The 16184-nt window shown below is 55.9% G+C and overlaps 1 long non-coding RNA gene across 1 annotated transcript; it reads left to right on the top strand.

The window, feature by feature from the left end:
* Positions 1-3841: 3841 nt before the first annotated feature.
* LOC116580681 lies at positions 3842-7197 on the top strand. The gene is made up of 3 exons (XR_004281752.1): positions 3842-4101; positions 4248-4349; positions 6081-7197. It is a non-coding gene; the product is annotated as an uncharacterized LOC116580681 (long non-coding RNA).
* Positions 7198-16184: the final 8987 nt, after the last annotated feature.

The following is a 16184-nucleotide window of genomic DNA, read 5'->3' as shown; positions in this document are numbered from 1 at the left end:
ATACCGACCAGAGCGTGCTTAGGAAACAACTCCCCAAGATCCAGGAAGTGCCACTGGAAAAGATCAGAAGGAAGCTGACCAGGTTCTCATGTAGGGACACAGTGCTGTTCCCACCAGCCAAAGTGGAAAAACCTGTACTTCTCAGGGGATGGGACAGAGAACTCAGGAAGATCTTACTTCAGTCCCAGGAAATACAGCCCTACACACCATGTGTGTGCCTCTTGCTCTGTCCTCCCCACCCCAACGGCAAGCTGATTCCCATTTTGACCGGACATATTCAGGTGACATTTAGACATGCCAGACTCATTCAAAACAGAACAGCTGAGTTCTCTGCTAGATCCCTTGGAGCAAGCAGCCTTCTTCTATGGACTGTTGAAGCCCTTGAAGGGCACCGCTTCTCTCCCCCGCCCCATCACTTCCCACCTCTGCAGCATCACCCAGGCCTGCTGGTGTTCCCTGCAGAGCATATACCAGATGTGTCTACTTCCTTCCATGGCTCCTGAAGCCACTGGATCAGCGCTGCCGTGGACTCCCACCTGGCCTCCTGCCCCGTCTCAGCACTTCCCAGCCAGGCCTCCACGCTAAGGACTCCTACACGCTGACGCTAGAGGGTTCCTTTCATGACACACGTGTGGGGTTACTTCTGTGCTTTAACCCCCACTGTGGCCCCCTCCCCAGATCTGTATGGTGAAGTCCTAACCCCTAGGACCACAGAATGTTACATCTGGAATTAGGATTGTTGCCGATGTAATTACATAAGATGGGGTCACCCTGGAATAGAGTGGGCCCTCATCCAAAACGAGGGGTATCCTTCTAAGAAGGACCCGTGTCCACATTTTGAACACAGGGACATGCACACAGGGAGATCCCCGGTGAAGCATGAAAGCAGAAACGACGTGCTTGCGAGCCACGGAACCGCCAAGCTTGCCAGCAGCGACCAGATGCCAGAGGAGAGGCCTGGACAGATCCTTCCTTCCCCACCACCTTCAGAGGGAGCACGGTCCTGCTGACATCTTGGTTTTGGACTTCTGACCTCCAGACCCATAAGTCAGGATTTTCCCTGTTGTTTAAGCCACTCAGGTCGTGCTAATTTGCTGTGGTGGTCCAGGGAGCGAGACTCCTTCTGGTCACCTGTGGCTGCAGCTGTGGGTTCAAGGGGAGAGAAGTCCGTGGTGAAAACCCAGGAAGGCTTCTCGGAGGAGGCGGACCATGTTGATGGAGGGGAGGAGGAAGGTAGCCTCTAGACTCGCTCTGGAGGCTGACAGTGGGACAGGTGCTGAGGACGTGAGTGGACAAAACACTCAGGACAGGCAGTCGGGGAGAGGGCACGGGGAGAGGCCTGAGCACCCAGCACTGGACACATTTGTGCTGGCCGTGGGAGGGGAGAGGCACTTGCCACAGTTGGATGCAGGATGTTGTTTAGCTGATAAGCACTATATAACCAGAACGTGCTGGAAGGGGGGACCAGGTGGCCATGAGAGGGTGTGCCTGCCAGGAAGAGCCAGCTGAAGGCCACGAGGCTCTTCCTTGCGGTCCACACCCCACTCAGTCATCCCCAGCCCAGCAGCCTGAGAAGGGTTGCGGCACTGGGTCCCCGGAGAGGGCACACGGGAGAGTCAGGTGCTGCTCAAAGCTGACCAGAGCTTTACAGACCAGCTGATGCCAGATGCAGAATGGGGACCCCGGGATCCCAGAGAGCAGGAGCAGAGTCTGCAAGGCTCCATTTCACTGAGGGGGAGACTGAGGCTAGAGATGCAATGAACCACAGCTGTGCAGCCTGTGGGAGAGGCTGGGGGCAGGGAAGAGGAGGGAAAGAAGGCGGCAAAGAGAGGAAGAGGGAGGGGACAGGCGGGCCAGAAAGACGGAACTGAGCAGAAAGGGGCGGAGGAAGAGGGAGCTAGAAACATCTTCCCCAGCTAAGGCACATCACGGGGCCTCAAATGGCTTTGTTAGAGGGAAGTCACTAAGAATCTGGACAGCGTAGACAGTGCCTGGGAAGACGGTGTCACTCTTTTTTTTCTTTTTAATTCAATTAGCCAACATATAGCAGATCATTAGTTTTTGATGTAGTGTTCAAGGGTTCGTTAGTTACACAACCCCCAGTGCTCATGACGTCACGGGCCCTCCTTAACGCCCATCACCCAGGTACCCCCGTCCCCCTCCAGCAGCCCTCAGTGTGTTTCCCTAGCATCATCCCCTCCAGTTCCGTCACGTCAGTGTAAATGGTAGGTATTCATCCTTCTGAGGGTGTCGTTCCTGTAATTAATAAGGTGACAGCTCTGGGTGCTGTCACACTGGGAGTCTGTGCCAAGAGATGGCAGGGTTCAGGTCAGTGAACCAGCCCTTTAGACCGAGCCAAGCACTGCCCCACCCTGCCCCGGAATGTCACCCTCCTCATTTGGCCCATCAGCCCTCAGGCTGGTCCCCAGAGAAGGCCCTGCTCCTGTGGGGGCGGTGGAGGGGGGTCCAAAGAGGCCTCAGGCTCCGGGACTGCACTGCCAGGTACCTTCTCTGCTCCCACCTCTTTCTTCCGAAAAGAGCTGCCCAAATTCTGGGGCCGGGGGACCAGGAGCCCCCACTGCTCCCGGTGTAGGGAGCTCACGCAGGACAAGAGCCCAGGCTACGGCAGTCTGAATGCCATCTATCGGCCCAGAATCAGCCTCCCCGCTTTTGCCTCCAAGTCCCCTTCTCACCCCACCCGGACCATCCCAGGAGGACATCTCAAGGGAGGGAGAGCCTGAGGCCGGCAGTTTGGTTCCTGCCTTTTCCCCTTCCTCTTTCTCTGGGGGCAGGCGAGTGGCAGAGGGAACCTGTACAGGGTCTTCTCAGGACCCCCCATCAACCTCTGCCAACCTGAGCCCCGTCCCCATGGCCATGGAACCCGTACGGCATCCAACCCGTATCCTTTAGGGGAAGACCCTGAGGCCAGAGGTGAATGGAGCTGTCCCGTGGTGCACAGCTGTCTCAATGCAGGGTTGGAATCTGGGGCTCCCGAAACCCCATCTTGTACCCATCTGGCTACAGCAGTGGCCCCCTGCCTGGTTCTGGGAGGCCTGACATCCCTGGGACATCCTCAGGATGGGGTGACGCAGAAAAGGCTAGGATGTGAGAGCGGAGACTTCAGGCATTTGTCCTCATCATGACAACAAAACCTGGACATTTGGTGGGTTGGAGGGGCAAATCCACAGGGTTAGGACAGATCCCAACGTCGGCCAAGCATCTGCCATATGCCAGGGTCCCCGGCAAGTCTGAGCTCTTATCCTCTTCTTAGAGAGGAAGGAGGCTCCGAGAGACTAACTTGGAGGCACCCCAAAGTCTCAACTCTTCTCCCAAACGTAGTTGGGGAGAAAGGAGAGGGCAATGGGCATGAGGCTGAGCTCCAGGCAGAGGGTGCCCCCACCTGTGCCCCCCAGGAAGAAGCCCTCCTTTGGGCCTAGGCAGATCCAGGAGAGGAGGGGAGGCCGGGGTTCACTCACCATGGCCGGTAGCAGCTTGGTATGACAGGACGTGGAGGACGAGAAGCAGCAGGCAGAGCGTTAAGGCTGCCGGTCTTGACATCGGAGCTCGGAGGGCAGCGCCCTTGCGATCCACCCTTGGGAGAATGGGCAAAATGACTGTCAGCCAAGGAACCCCAGTAATAAATGAGCCCCAGAGCCCTTTGATCCCTGAGACACTGGCAGACTGGGGCCAGCCCACCTGAGTCAGTGTATGAGTTTCTCCCATGACGAGTGGGGGGGGGGGGGGGCATGGATTTTATTTCAGGCCAAAGGGCAGAGGGCGGGGAGCCCTTCCCTCTCCGGGCAGCACACGAGCCTATCAGCCGTCAGATTTTTCATCCTAACAGAGGGGCAGGCGCAGGGGCCGGAAGACCTGTGGAGGGAGACTGGGGCAGAAGAAGATGCCGGGCCTGAACCACAGAGGAGAAGGGCGCCCGTTGTTCAACTCCCAGTAAGGACACTCCTCCCTTCTCAAGCTCTCTTTACTGGCCCTGTGTGTACCCCACCAGGATGCAAATCATGGCCACACCTGGGCCAGTGCCCAGCTCTGGGATGGCTGCATCCTCAGATGTGCGGGTCCAGAGATCGATCTCTGAGTTCACAGGTGAGCACATGGCCAACCGGAGTGACCTTGCCCCCACCCAAGGTCAGCAAAGCCAAGCGCTCACTCCTTCGCCTTCTGTGGGCCGCCACGCCTCACTCCCGGGGACTGAGGCCCCCAAGGGCTGATCCCAGGCTCTTCTGCCACAGTGACCTCAGGCAGAGGTGGACCTGATCCTGCCCCGGCCTGGAGCAGAAAAGGGGGACCACGCTCCCTGCTCACCACGTGGTCACAGGAAGGGGCTGAGCGCGGTGAGTATCCCCTGTGCAGATCTGGTCTCCAATCCTGGCAGGAGTACTCTCCCCAGGAAGGGCCCCCTGGAGCCCCAGGTGGGGAGGCAGACCCCCCGCAGGGAGAGAAGGAAACTACTCACTGCTCTCTGCTTTAAGCTTTGCTCTTTTATGGGGAGGCAAATTCCAGAGTGGAGAGTCATTGGAGCAAACAAAGAAGCTGGGGTGTCTGGGCAGCCCTGGGGCTCCTGGACGGAGGGCAAGGAAGGAGCTGGGGGCCCACAGCAGGGGGCCGGGCCAAGTCCACCGGCTCTGCGCAGGACCACCTTGGGCCCTGATGCCTGTTTCCTTTTGAGCAGTGGGGGAGGTGGGCAAGTAGCACTGTGGTGGGCTCCGTCTGCCGCTGTCTTGTTGTCCAAATCTGGATTTGGGGCGGGGGCCCCGGCTCACTCCCCGCGCCGCTGTCACCACCCTGGGCCTCTGGATGTGGAGCTGGGGGTGGGAGATTGGAGGGGAGGCCAGCGGGCCCTTCAGTTACCTGTCCCTAGACCACGGGTGCCCACCCTCCCCAGGCAGCCCCGGGGTGGTGGGTGGCAGGGGTAGGACGAACGGCACAGCTCCTAGTGCGGATGGGCCCCCGAGTCGCGTCTGTGGTAGGGTCAACGTTCTCCAGGGAGGGCTGGAAGTGGCTGTAGATGTTTTCAAGGCTGATTGGGTCCCGCTTCAGATTCTCACCTGCAGAGAGAGGGGCCGGGCTCAGTGAGGCTGAGGGGAGGCTGGAGAGACACAGAGAGGGGCCTTTTCCCATAAAGGGACAGCTCTGAAGAGCGGTCCCGCATTTTCCCTGAAGTATCTCCACCCTCCTACCACTCATTTCCTGTGGCGGGACTCCGCAGCGCGCCCGCGCCCGGGGAGCTGGCCCAGTGTGACAAGAGGACAGGAGGGAACGGCAGCCCCCTGCTTTGCCTCAGGGTCAAAAGTCATGGCCCCAAGCAGGCGCCCTGGCGACCTGGGGGAGGGTAGAACAGGAGGAAGCCGCTGCTCTGGGGTCACCAGCACACGCTCCCTACAGCAACGGACCGAGAGAGGATGAGGCCAACAGACCAGGTCTCAGAGCAAGATTGGGACATGCAGAGCCCCCAGCAAGGGGAACCTTCCAGACAGTGGTACAGGCTGGCACGGAGGAGGGAAACTGAGCGTGGGCCACACGCAGGCAGGACGGATAGAGAGGAAAGGTGAGGCCTGGCAGCGGCTCTGTGGGGGCTTGTGGGTCAGGAGGCCGCGCAGTGGCTGGCAGAGCCTGGCGGCCACAGCCACGCTGGAGCTGGCCGTAGCATCTTCTAGGCCTTTCTCCACCCACCAGCTTGCCCCTGGTGAGAAGCACCTTCCCAGATGCCTGTGTTCTGGAAGCTGCCAGGAACATCTCCGTGCCACTCTTGGGCGAGACAAACCGTATTCCCGCCTGCCCACAGAAACACGGGGAACGGCTGGGAGCAGGGAGGTGGAGGAGGGGCTAGAGGGCCCTGACCCTTGGCTTCTAGAAAGGGCTATCACAGCCAAGCCCTAGGTCAGGGACGAGCCTGTCCCCAGAGCAGCAGCAGAAAACAAAACAGCGTCACCATGACCCAGCCTGCCCTTCCCTCAGTGGGCCTCCGTTCCCTTATCAATGAGCTGGGAGCACCAGACCCAGCCAGAGCCACTCCCTCTGACGGTCGGAGGGGCTGTGTCCATTGATTTTCCCCCACTTTACAGCTGGGACAGCGACACGGGACAGCTCATCCCCGGTGTCCTGGTGCAACAATGGGGCGCTGTGGCCGCCAAAGGGTTAACCCCAGGTACTGTCGTTAAAGAATCCAATCTCAGACCCCCAGGTTTTGGAGGCATTTCTCTGCGGAACAGATCAGATCCAATCAGCAGGCTGCCTTTTGCTGTTTCCTAGAGCTCAGTGGGGTTGGGTCGCCATCAGGCCCCCGAACGCGGAGCTGAAAGGGACAGAGCCTTGGCAGGTTCCAACTGTGGTCCCCCATCCCTGGGCCTGGCCCCAGAAGCTCACCTGTGCAGTCTTCTCTGGGACCAGCACAGGAAGACGGTGAGAACCGCCACCGTGACCACCAGCCGTGCTCCCACAGCCCCCACACTCCCGGACACCAGGCTCTTGCTGGTACTCAAGGCACAAGTCTCTCCCCAGTACCAGTGCATGCCTGAGGCCGGGCATCTGGGGACACACACGAGAGCAAGCCAGTCCACTAGCGTCCCTTATACCCAAAAGTCTCCCAAAAGAAAAAAATGAATGCCAAAGCATAGGAAACTGGCTCTCCCTTCCAGGGCAGGCACCAGTTAGGAGGGACCCAGGCAGGGAGGCTCCCCAGCACTTAAGGGGCAGCGAGGGGTGGGGGTCCCCTTACTACAGAGCAGGCTTCAGAGTCAGCGTTGGATGCCTCATCCCAGACCCTCGATGTCCACCCATCTAAGCTCTGGCTAGCACCTCCTGAACTTCGTGCCCAGCTATAGCTAGAGGTGCTATGCCCTAGCACTGTGCTAGGGTATCGAGAGGAAAAGGAAGCAGAGACAGATCTACAGATACAGATCTGGAAACCGGGGAACTAGAACTGTCTCGGGAAGGGGCTCGCTCAGTCCTAGGATGCCCACGTCTGTAAGCTGCACGTGCTTATAGCGGTGGGGGCGGAGGGGTGAAGGGACAGCCAGGTAGGAGAAAGAGGGACAGTGGGGGAGGAAGCCTGACCCCCTCTGCCTCCCCCTCCTCACCCCTGCTCCACGACTGTGGTGGAGAGTGCCGCCCTACCACCGGAGAGGGTGGGGGCTTCCAAGGGGCTGGACACTCACAGGCAGCGGGGGCCACGCGGTCGCAGCTGGCATTCACCCTCATGACAGTTCCGTCGCAACTTCGTCCCTGCGGTGGCCCAGACCAGCTTCCCGTCCAGTTCGTCCACATAGTAGAACTGGGCATAATCTCCTTCTGAGAGCCCGGCTCTGGGTTGTGGGGGAAGGGTGGGGAGCAAGCATCGGGCTGGTTGAAGCGCCCCCAGCCCCCATGCGACGCCCACACTCTGCCCCCGCAACGCCCAGCACTCCTCGGAGCCGCTTACCCTGCAGATCAAAGCCCTGCTCTGTCTTGTTCACGATGGTGGTGGCCTCCTCGTCATGGCACAGAGGTGACGCCGAGCATGGTGGAAAACATGAAACAGACACTGGCCTCTGCCCCGCCAGGGCTCGGCCCATCCCTAGATGCAGCCGGGTCTGTAAGCAGGCTTGGACCGGGGCTCTAGGGGATCACCTGAGGCCGAGACTGGGAACAGTTGCTGCGCCCGCTGCAGTCTGGAGAAGGCACCCAGGCCTGGCTTCCGGATCCCCACAGGGAGGCCTCTAGAGTTCCAGAAAAGGGGAGAGATGCAGGGCAGGGAGAGGCTGAGACCTCCCTCTGGGACCCCTCCCATCCTTTCCCTGCCACCATCAAGGGGTCCTGGGGCGGGCCCACCTCTGCCCGCTTCAGAATCACCAGAGAGCCTTTGGTCTCATTCAGAATCTTTTTTTTTTTTTCTTAAGATTTGATTTATTTATTTGACAGACAGAGATCACGAGTAGGCAGTGAGAGAGGAGGAAGCAGGCTCCCTGCTGAGCAGAGAGCCCAATGTGGGGCTCGATCCCAGGACCCTGGGATCATGACCTGAGCCGAAGGCAACGGCTTAACCCACTGAGCCACCCCGGCGCCCTCATTCATGATCTTGACCTTTATGACTTTAGTGAGGCTAGAACGAGGACGCGGGGATGCATCAGTCACCCTGGGTCACCCACCCTCCCAGAAAGTGGGGCCCACAAAGCAAGAGGGGTGTGACCCAGAGCTGTGTGACCCAGAGGCAGGACAGACTCGAAACTCTTCCCTCCACCAGTTAACATCCTAGAGGGAAGCTGCAGGGTCAAATGATCCGAACGTTCCAAAATACCAGTGATCGCAGTAAATGCCACTGGGGGAAGAGCATTTGTAAAAATGGAAGTCTTCTGGGTGAAGATGTGGAGAGACTGAACCCTTGGGCGCTGTGGGTGGGAATGGCAAAGGGCAGAGCCACCGTGGAAGACAGTACGGCAGCTCCCCCCAAAATTAAAGATAGAATTACCCTATGACCCAGCAATTCCACCTGTTGGTATCCACCCAAAAGGACAGACAGCAGGGATCTGGAGACATCGCTGTACACCCATGTTCCTTCATGATGCTTCGAGACAGCTAAAACGCGGAAGCAAATGACGTGAGTGTCCATGGATGGATGAATGGATGCACCAAATGTGGTACACGGTACAGTGCAACGCTATTCCGTCTTACAAAAGCAGCAAATTTTGACACGTACTACGATGTGCATGAACCTTGAGGACACCGTGCTAAGTGAAATAAGCCAGTCACAAACGGACAAATACTGTATTGAGTATTTACAGGAGTCCAAATACACAGCGCACAGAGACACAATGTGGAATGGGAGTTGTCCAGGTGGGTTGATGGGGGGACTTGAGAGCTATTGTCTAAAGGGTACAGAGCTTCGGTTTGGGAAGATGAGAAGGTTCTGGAGATGGACTGTGACGGTGTGATTGCAGTGGGAATGTACTTAATGCTACAGAACTGTACACTTAAAATGATTCATCCGATGGTTAATGGCAAATGTTACAGGTATTTTACCACAATAAAAAATATTTTAGGGGCGCCTGGGTGGCTCAGTGGGTTAAGCGTCTGCCTTGGGCTCAGGTCATGGTCTTGGGGTCCTGGGATCGAGTCCCGCATCAGGCTCTCTGCTCAGCAGGAAGCCTGCTTCCCCCTCTCTCTCTCTCTGCCTGCCTCTCTGCCTACTTGTGATCTCTGTCTGTCAAATAAATAAATAAAATCTTCAAGAAAAATTTTTAAGTTAAAATTTTTTAAATAGAGGCTGTTGGATTATATTTTGAAGACCAAATGAGCATGCTTTTAGAAATGAAGAAACATGAGGTCGTTTTAGAAATATAATATTCCAGGGACGCCTGGGTGGCTCAGTGGGTTAAGCCGCTGCCTTCGGCTCAGGTCATGATCTCAGGGTCCTGGGATCGAGTCCCGCATCGGGCTCTCTGCTCGGCAGGGAGCCTGCTTCCTGCTTCCTGCTCTCTCTCTGCCTACTTGGGATCTCTCTTTCTGTGTCAAATAAATAAAATCTAAAGAGAGAGAGAGAGAGAGAGAGAGAAATATAACATTCCAACCCAGAAGCTCCTTGTTAGACAACCAACGGAGCACTGAGAGATCTTAAGATAAGGTGCAACACCAGTCACAGCCATTGTGACAGAGAAGTCAGGAACAGGACACAGAAGGACAAAAACAACCAAAACCTTGTGCCACGGGTACTGGGCAGGGGTGAGGTAGAGGACGCTGAGCCACGGAGCCCCATGGGTCCTTGACAGGTTGGATCTCCCGCTTTCCCTGCTGGGACAAGACACCCTTCAGGCTCTCCTGCCACGCTTCTGTCTACTTCTTGCCACTCTCCTTTGGGGGCTCTGCTTCTCCTTCCTGTCCCCTAGATGCTGGGGCCTCCCATGAGTCTTTCCTGGGAAATGTTTGCCCCTGTGCTATGACCATTCCCAAGCCATCTGGTCTACTCCCAGGGCTTCCAGCATCTTCCGTCCAGGGAAACCAACACCAGTGTCTCTGCCGCAGACACTGTCTGCTACACGTTCTACCACACGTCGCTGCGTTCCTAGACCATTCGGTGTGGCCGGGCCCTGGGCACTTGAAACCACACCCCCCACCTATCATCATCTCTCCCATCCCCCACCTTCTTAACCTCCCTCGTACCAGCAAAGGGCACTCCACACCCCAGTGGCCCAGAAATCTGGTGTCATTCCTCCTTCTCTCCAAACACCCATCAAATCCCTAGGATCGTTGGTCTTGCTTTCTAAAGACCTTTCACACTGGACTACTTTTCTTCTGCACTGTCACCCCTCTGGTCCAGGTCACTAAGGTCTCCAGCCCCTGTCCGCCCACTCCCAGTCCGGCAGCCAGACTGAGCCGTCTCAAGTGCAAATCAGACACTTTCCCAGGTGAGCCAAACTACTGAGGTTTAAAGACTGAGTGACTTGGTACGGGTCATCTTTCTACCTCCTCTCCCAGCATGACCTCAAGCTGCCAGCTGTTCTGTATGTCCCTGGAATCCAGCCCCCTCTCTCACACCTCTAGGCTCCCTGTCAATTCCCTCCACCTCGCTTATTCCCCATCATGAATCAAACCTCAGCTTAGCTGTCATTTCTTCCAGAAAGATTTCCCCCTACCTCGCCCAGCTTGCATTCAACCTCTCCCCCGGCACCCTGTGGGTCTCTTACCATCAATTCTCACCATATCGCACAGCCATATTGCTGTGTTCTGCCACTCTTTGCTCCACGGAGACCAGGACCACGGTGTACCCTGTACCTAGCACAGGGCAGGCTTTCAGTACGAGCTTGTTCAAAGGATAAATGAATGACTAAAGGAACGGGCCGGGGGCCCCTCTGGGCCAGCTAGGTACTGATACTCATTCAAGACTGGAGAAGACAAGACAGCAGAGAGAGGGGGGCTTCCCACAGTCTATAAATCTGACCTTCCCCCATATACTCACAACAGTCTCCGTACAGAGACCAGAGTGGGGGAAGTTAACATGCCAGGTCCAGCTGCGAGGAAGGACTTGCATTACGAGTGGTATAGAAGGCATCTGGGGACTGTTGGATTTGATGCATCTGACTGTGGAGACAGTTGATTCCATAGTGAAGGATGTGGGTGTTTCCTGCTATCCACCCGTAGTGGGGAAAGTTTCACCTGAACTTGAAGGAGAAGCAGAACCGCGATCTCTTTGGAAAGTCTTGTCCAAAATCACTGTCGATATGGGCATATCGGCGGTGCCAGACAGAAGCCCCATCACTTAGACTTAAGGACGTATGTTGTGAGCATCTATGGTGGTAAAAAGGTGGCCAGAACCTGAAAAGGATGGAGAACGTCCTTCAAATTTGATAAAGGAAGTTTCAGGGGAAACAGGAGGTTTGGACAAGTCAGAAACACAGTATACACAACTGACTGCTCTGTGAGAATCAGTATGGCTAGTCCCAAGAGTAGACTTGGGTGTGAGAGGTCACTAGGGCTTGATGGGAACCCAGGACTGGTCTCGTCTGGGCTGCAGGAAGGGTGGAAAGATGTTGCTGTAGACGCTGGTGAGATTACTGTGTTCGAGGTGGATCCTGGAGCAAAGGTTGTGTGGTCATCACCGGAAGTGGCAAAAGGTTCAACAGACCGTGATGTGGACACGGAACTGCTATCCTCTTCGGTAACGGTGGCTACAGGTGAGTCTGTGGGTGTAGAGGAATCAGAGACAGTGCTGTGGTCTGTGGGTTTCTGGGTGATACCAGCGGCCGTTGTTCCTGAGACAGCTGGGCTGCGGGATGCCTCCCCGGGGCTCCACGGAGCCGCAGAACTCCCAGTGCCTGTGGCATGCGAAAGTAGGGATGACCCTGGGGGCTCAGATGATGCTGGCACGGTGGCAAGGAAGGTCACCTCCCCCGTGAGAGTTGAGTCCGCTTGGCCGGGGACCAGCATGGGGGTAGAGAGCTCACGGGGGCTCAATGCGGAGGCAGGACTCGCACCATCTGTGCTGTGGGAGGACTGGGTGGTGAACCTTGGTGAGGATGATGCTGAAGGGGCACCGTGGAGAGTGGACCTTGCAGCAAAGGACGCGGCTGTTCATCAGCCATTGGCCGGGGGACTCCAGGAGTCAGCGGTCCCTGACATGGGAGCAGAAATTCCATCTCCTCCGCTAACGGTGCCATCTGACATAACTGTAGGATCTGATGAATGAGGGGTGCCCAGATAAGCACTGGATCCCCCCAAGAGGCCCTTGGTTGTCTGTGCCGAGACAGAGAGGTCAGTAGACAGTAGGCCAGTACTTGAAGGGGGCCCAGCACTTCCGTCATCCTCGGTATGGGAGGTTCCAGAAGTAACAGTCGTTGGGGACATAATCACACACAGTTGGGGAGACAGAGAGCAAATCCGTGAAAGCTGTGGCGCTGCGTCCCGTGGTCAGGGAAGTAGTGGGAAATCCATCCTAGCGTAAGGGACTTGGAGAACCGGGAGTATAGGAAGACACTGTGTATTCAGGTGACTCTGAGATGCGTGAGGACTCCATAGCACTGGGGGAGGCTGATGGTCCCGACCCTGGAGAGGTGGCTACAGATTCAGTGGGACCTGATGGAGACCTGGGACTTCCATCATCCCTGGTATAAGCAAGCAGTTACCGCTGAGTCCAGGGACTGAAGGGAATCAGAGATGGGGCTGTGGTCTGTGGATTTCCAAGTGATCATAGTTGGTCCAGAACCAACGAGGCAGGTACAGAAGTCTCCAGGCCTCAATGCGGCTGCAGAACTCTCTAGGTCTGCCGTGTGGGAAGGCTCAGATGAAACGGGTGAAATCAGAGATGGTGGTAGAGGTGGTTATCGCCTCTGTGAGAGGTGTGGCCGTCTGTTCCCCATACGTGGTGAGCGTGTAGATTTCACCGGGGCTTGTCGGGGAAGCCGGACCTGCCTTGTCTGTGCTATGGGAACGGTATGTAGGAAATGTCAGTGAGGAAACCCCTGAGGTCCCATCCTGAGACAAAGATGGGGTCATCTGCCCATGATCACTGCGGGTGGGCAGAGTCCAGGGGCCCTAATGTGGAAGTGGGCATCCCACCCCCTGTGCTCAGGGCGCTGTCTGAGGGGATTGTAGGCTTGGTGCCTGCATACACAGTGGGTCCTTCTGTGAGGCCTGAGTCAGCAAGGGGGGTAGGTGGATGGCCAGGCCTTGAATGGAACGCACTTCTGTCTTCCCAGGGAGGGGAGGTAAAGGCTGATTTGGACAATTCAGGACTGGTTGTGAAGACAGAGGTCAGTTCAGTAAAAGCTGTCATGCTGTGACCAGTGTTGATGGTTGTGGTAGGAAATCCAGCAGGGCTCAAGGAATTAGAAGAAATTGTAAAATAAACCGAGACTATAGAATCTAGTGACTTTGCACCGTCAGAGGGGACAGTGGGTTCCACAGAAGGGGATGTGGCTGAATGGGTTGAGGGGGTCACTGGAAGTCGATGTGGACGCAGTCGGTAGAGGTCGTTCCACAGGACCCTGTGGGTTTAAAAAAAAAAAAATCAGACACTTGGGGCGCCTGGGTGGCTCAGTCATTAAGCAGCTGCCTTCAGCTCGGGTCATGGTCCCAGAGTCCTGGGATCGAGCCCCACACTGGGCTCCCAGCTCAGTGGGGAGCCTGCTTCTCTCTCCCACTCCTCCTGCTTGTGTTCCCTCTCTCACTGTCTCTCTCTGTCAAATAATAAATAAAAATCTTTTAAAAATATAAATAAATAAAAATATTTTAAAAATATAAATAAATGAATGAATAAAATCAGACATGATGCTGTGGTCTGTGAATCTGTCACTGAATTTAGTGACAATCTTTCCTGGATAGCTGGTCAACCTATGATACTAGAGCACAGCTTCTCCCTTCAGAGGTACTGGAAATATCAGAGGAAACTCTGTATTTGGACAATTTTCCAGCAACGCTCTAGTTTGTCTAGAGGGCAACGATCTAGCCTTCTGTCCCTTCTGGAATATACTACTTTGTCGCTAGATAAGGTTCTGGATGTGGCCTGAGATTTATGACTTGGATCGTTGGTTGTAAGGTTACAGATGCTGACAAATCCATATGGCCGCTCAGAAACACAGGTATGCCGCCCCAAACTGCCTGCCCCACCTTCCCTCAGCACTCTGGGACGTGTTTATTTACTTGGGCACTCTGGCATAAATCTGAAAGGACATTTGCACTCACGCAAATGATGCATGGACTTTTGTTCCCCACATTCTGTGATTTGCAGGCCACACAGTCACCTTGAGTCATCTGGCTGTTACTTAGTCCGACAAGAGTCTCTTTGCCATCTCTCAGGTGGGAGACGACGCCCACACACACTCTGGCCTAGCAGTTCTCACAGAGCCAGGAGGCCCAGGGGAGCTAAGGGACATTTCCGTGGATAATTCGCCCCCTGCGTGTTCTCTCCAGACACACTTACTGGAGAGCTAGCCACACCACCACCTCTACCCGGCCACCATCCTGTGGCCCAAGTGAGCTCCTCCTACTCCTCGGCCCCAGAGCCAACTCTACAGTCTACAGCTGTCGGAGGGGAAGAGTGCTGGGAAGGTGCCCTGCACCTGGAGGTCTCCTCCTGTCATCCCCTCGCCACTTAGAACATGGGATTGCATGTGTAGGACTCTATTCTCCTATGTAAGGTGGGACTTTAATCCTGGCTCCTCTTTTCAGCCGATGAGATGAAGATCAAAGATGAAAAGAATCTTTGTGACAACAGTGCCGTAAAGGTAGGGAGTACTAGGAATTCTACAGGATCGCACAAGGGGACTTCCTTGAAAGGGCAGGGCACACGGCTTCTTGTCCCTCCTGCCAGGACCCCAACCCTCCCCAAAGAGGCCTGGAGCCACCTCTTCCTCAGCTCTCATGAGGATGGACCTTTGCCACTGCCAGAAAGTACCACGGAGGCCTTCAGAGTAGAGTCACCCTCTGCCATTCCAGACGCTTCCCTTTTCACAAGGTCCTGACAGACAGTCCCAGGGAGAGACCAGGAGTTGGATAAGGACTGGAAACCAGGGTAAACAGGGAGTGGACAATGAGCCAAGGCAGATCATTCACACCAACAGTTCCAGATCTCTGGTTTGGCAGACCACCGTCGGTACATTGAAGGAACAACACTACCAAGTCACAGATCAATGAGCTCAGGTCAAAGGTGTAAAAGCCCCTAAGACTTTTGGGAATTCTACATTAATGAGAAAGACGGAAAAGATCGCTAGGCTGATTTTTTTAAGTCAGTAGACACGTTTGCTTCACCCAATCCTCTTGCCTCTGAATTCGGTTTTGTCTGATGGGGCATGGTGGGAGTAGAGGGGCTGAGCTGGGGAGGCTGCCAAGGCGGGGTGCATCCCTGAGTCATGGGTATGAGGAGGATCAGAGGGAGGCAGCGCTCGGGGGCTCTGGTCAACACGAAGCACAGGGTGGCAGGGCTCAGAGTAAAGCCAGGCCTGGCTATAGGACCTCAGAGCTGCCTACTCTTTTTTTTTTCCCCTTTCCCTTGAGTGGTGGGCCATTCTGCCCTCCTGGTCTCAGAGGGTGCCTCCTCCACTCACCTCTCTGAAGCCCTCTGTGTATCTTACCCAGGGGTGACCACAGTCCTCAGCCTCCCTACCTTCATGTGCCCATGGGAGAGCCACTTCTCAGCTCTGCCCCACCCCTGTCCTTGTAACTGCTGAGACCATACCGGGCCCTGGGATGGCTGACCACTCGGCCCTCTGCCCTTGCTGGGACTCCCAGCCCCTCCAGGGCAAGGTGGGGGTGGTCGAGGTCCACATGGCGGGACGTGGGAGCAACCCCAGAGGGTGGTGTGGGGAGGGAGGGAACATCCAGGAAGTAATATCTGAGCTGCCGTTCCCCCGTCTTTAAAAAAGCGGTTTTGTGGATTTAGGCATTATAAATTTTATTGGACTTTTAAACTCACAAAAGTAGACTGTTTATTTTGACAAGTCAAACAACAAGCGGACACAAAAAGGCAGTTTATGGTCGTGTGTCTAACTGAATCACAACGAATGAACAGGGGTGGGGACGGCTGGCACTGACTGGCCACCTATCAGCGTCCCATACGAGCCTTATCACAACTGTAACCCAGGGGCTCTGTGGGGACAGCCCACACAATCCCAACAGCCCCCTCCCCCACTCAGAGCAGAGTCTCCACGACCTCGGAGACCCAGAGCAGGTGCTCAGGGGGCACTTCTGAAGCAAATGAGTGA

Source organism: Mustela erminea, chromosome 20 (genome assembly GCF_009829155.1).
Source record: "Mustela erminea isolate mMusErm1 chromosome 20, mMusErm1.Pri, whole genome shotgun sequence".
Classification (NCBI taxonomy): domain Eukaryota; kingdom Metazoa; phylum Chordata; class Mammalia; order Carnivora; family Mustelidae; genus Mustela; species Mustela erminea.
The sequence above is the reverse complement of the archived record's forward strand: the minus strand, read 5'-3'. Positions and strand labels throughout refer to the sequence as shown.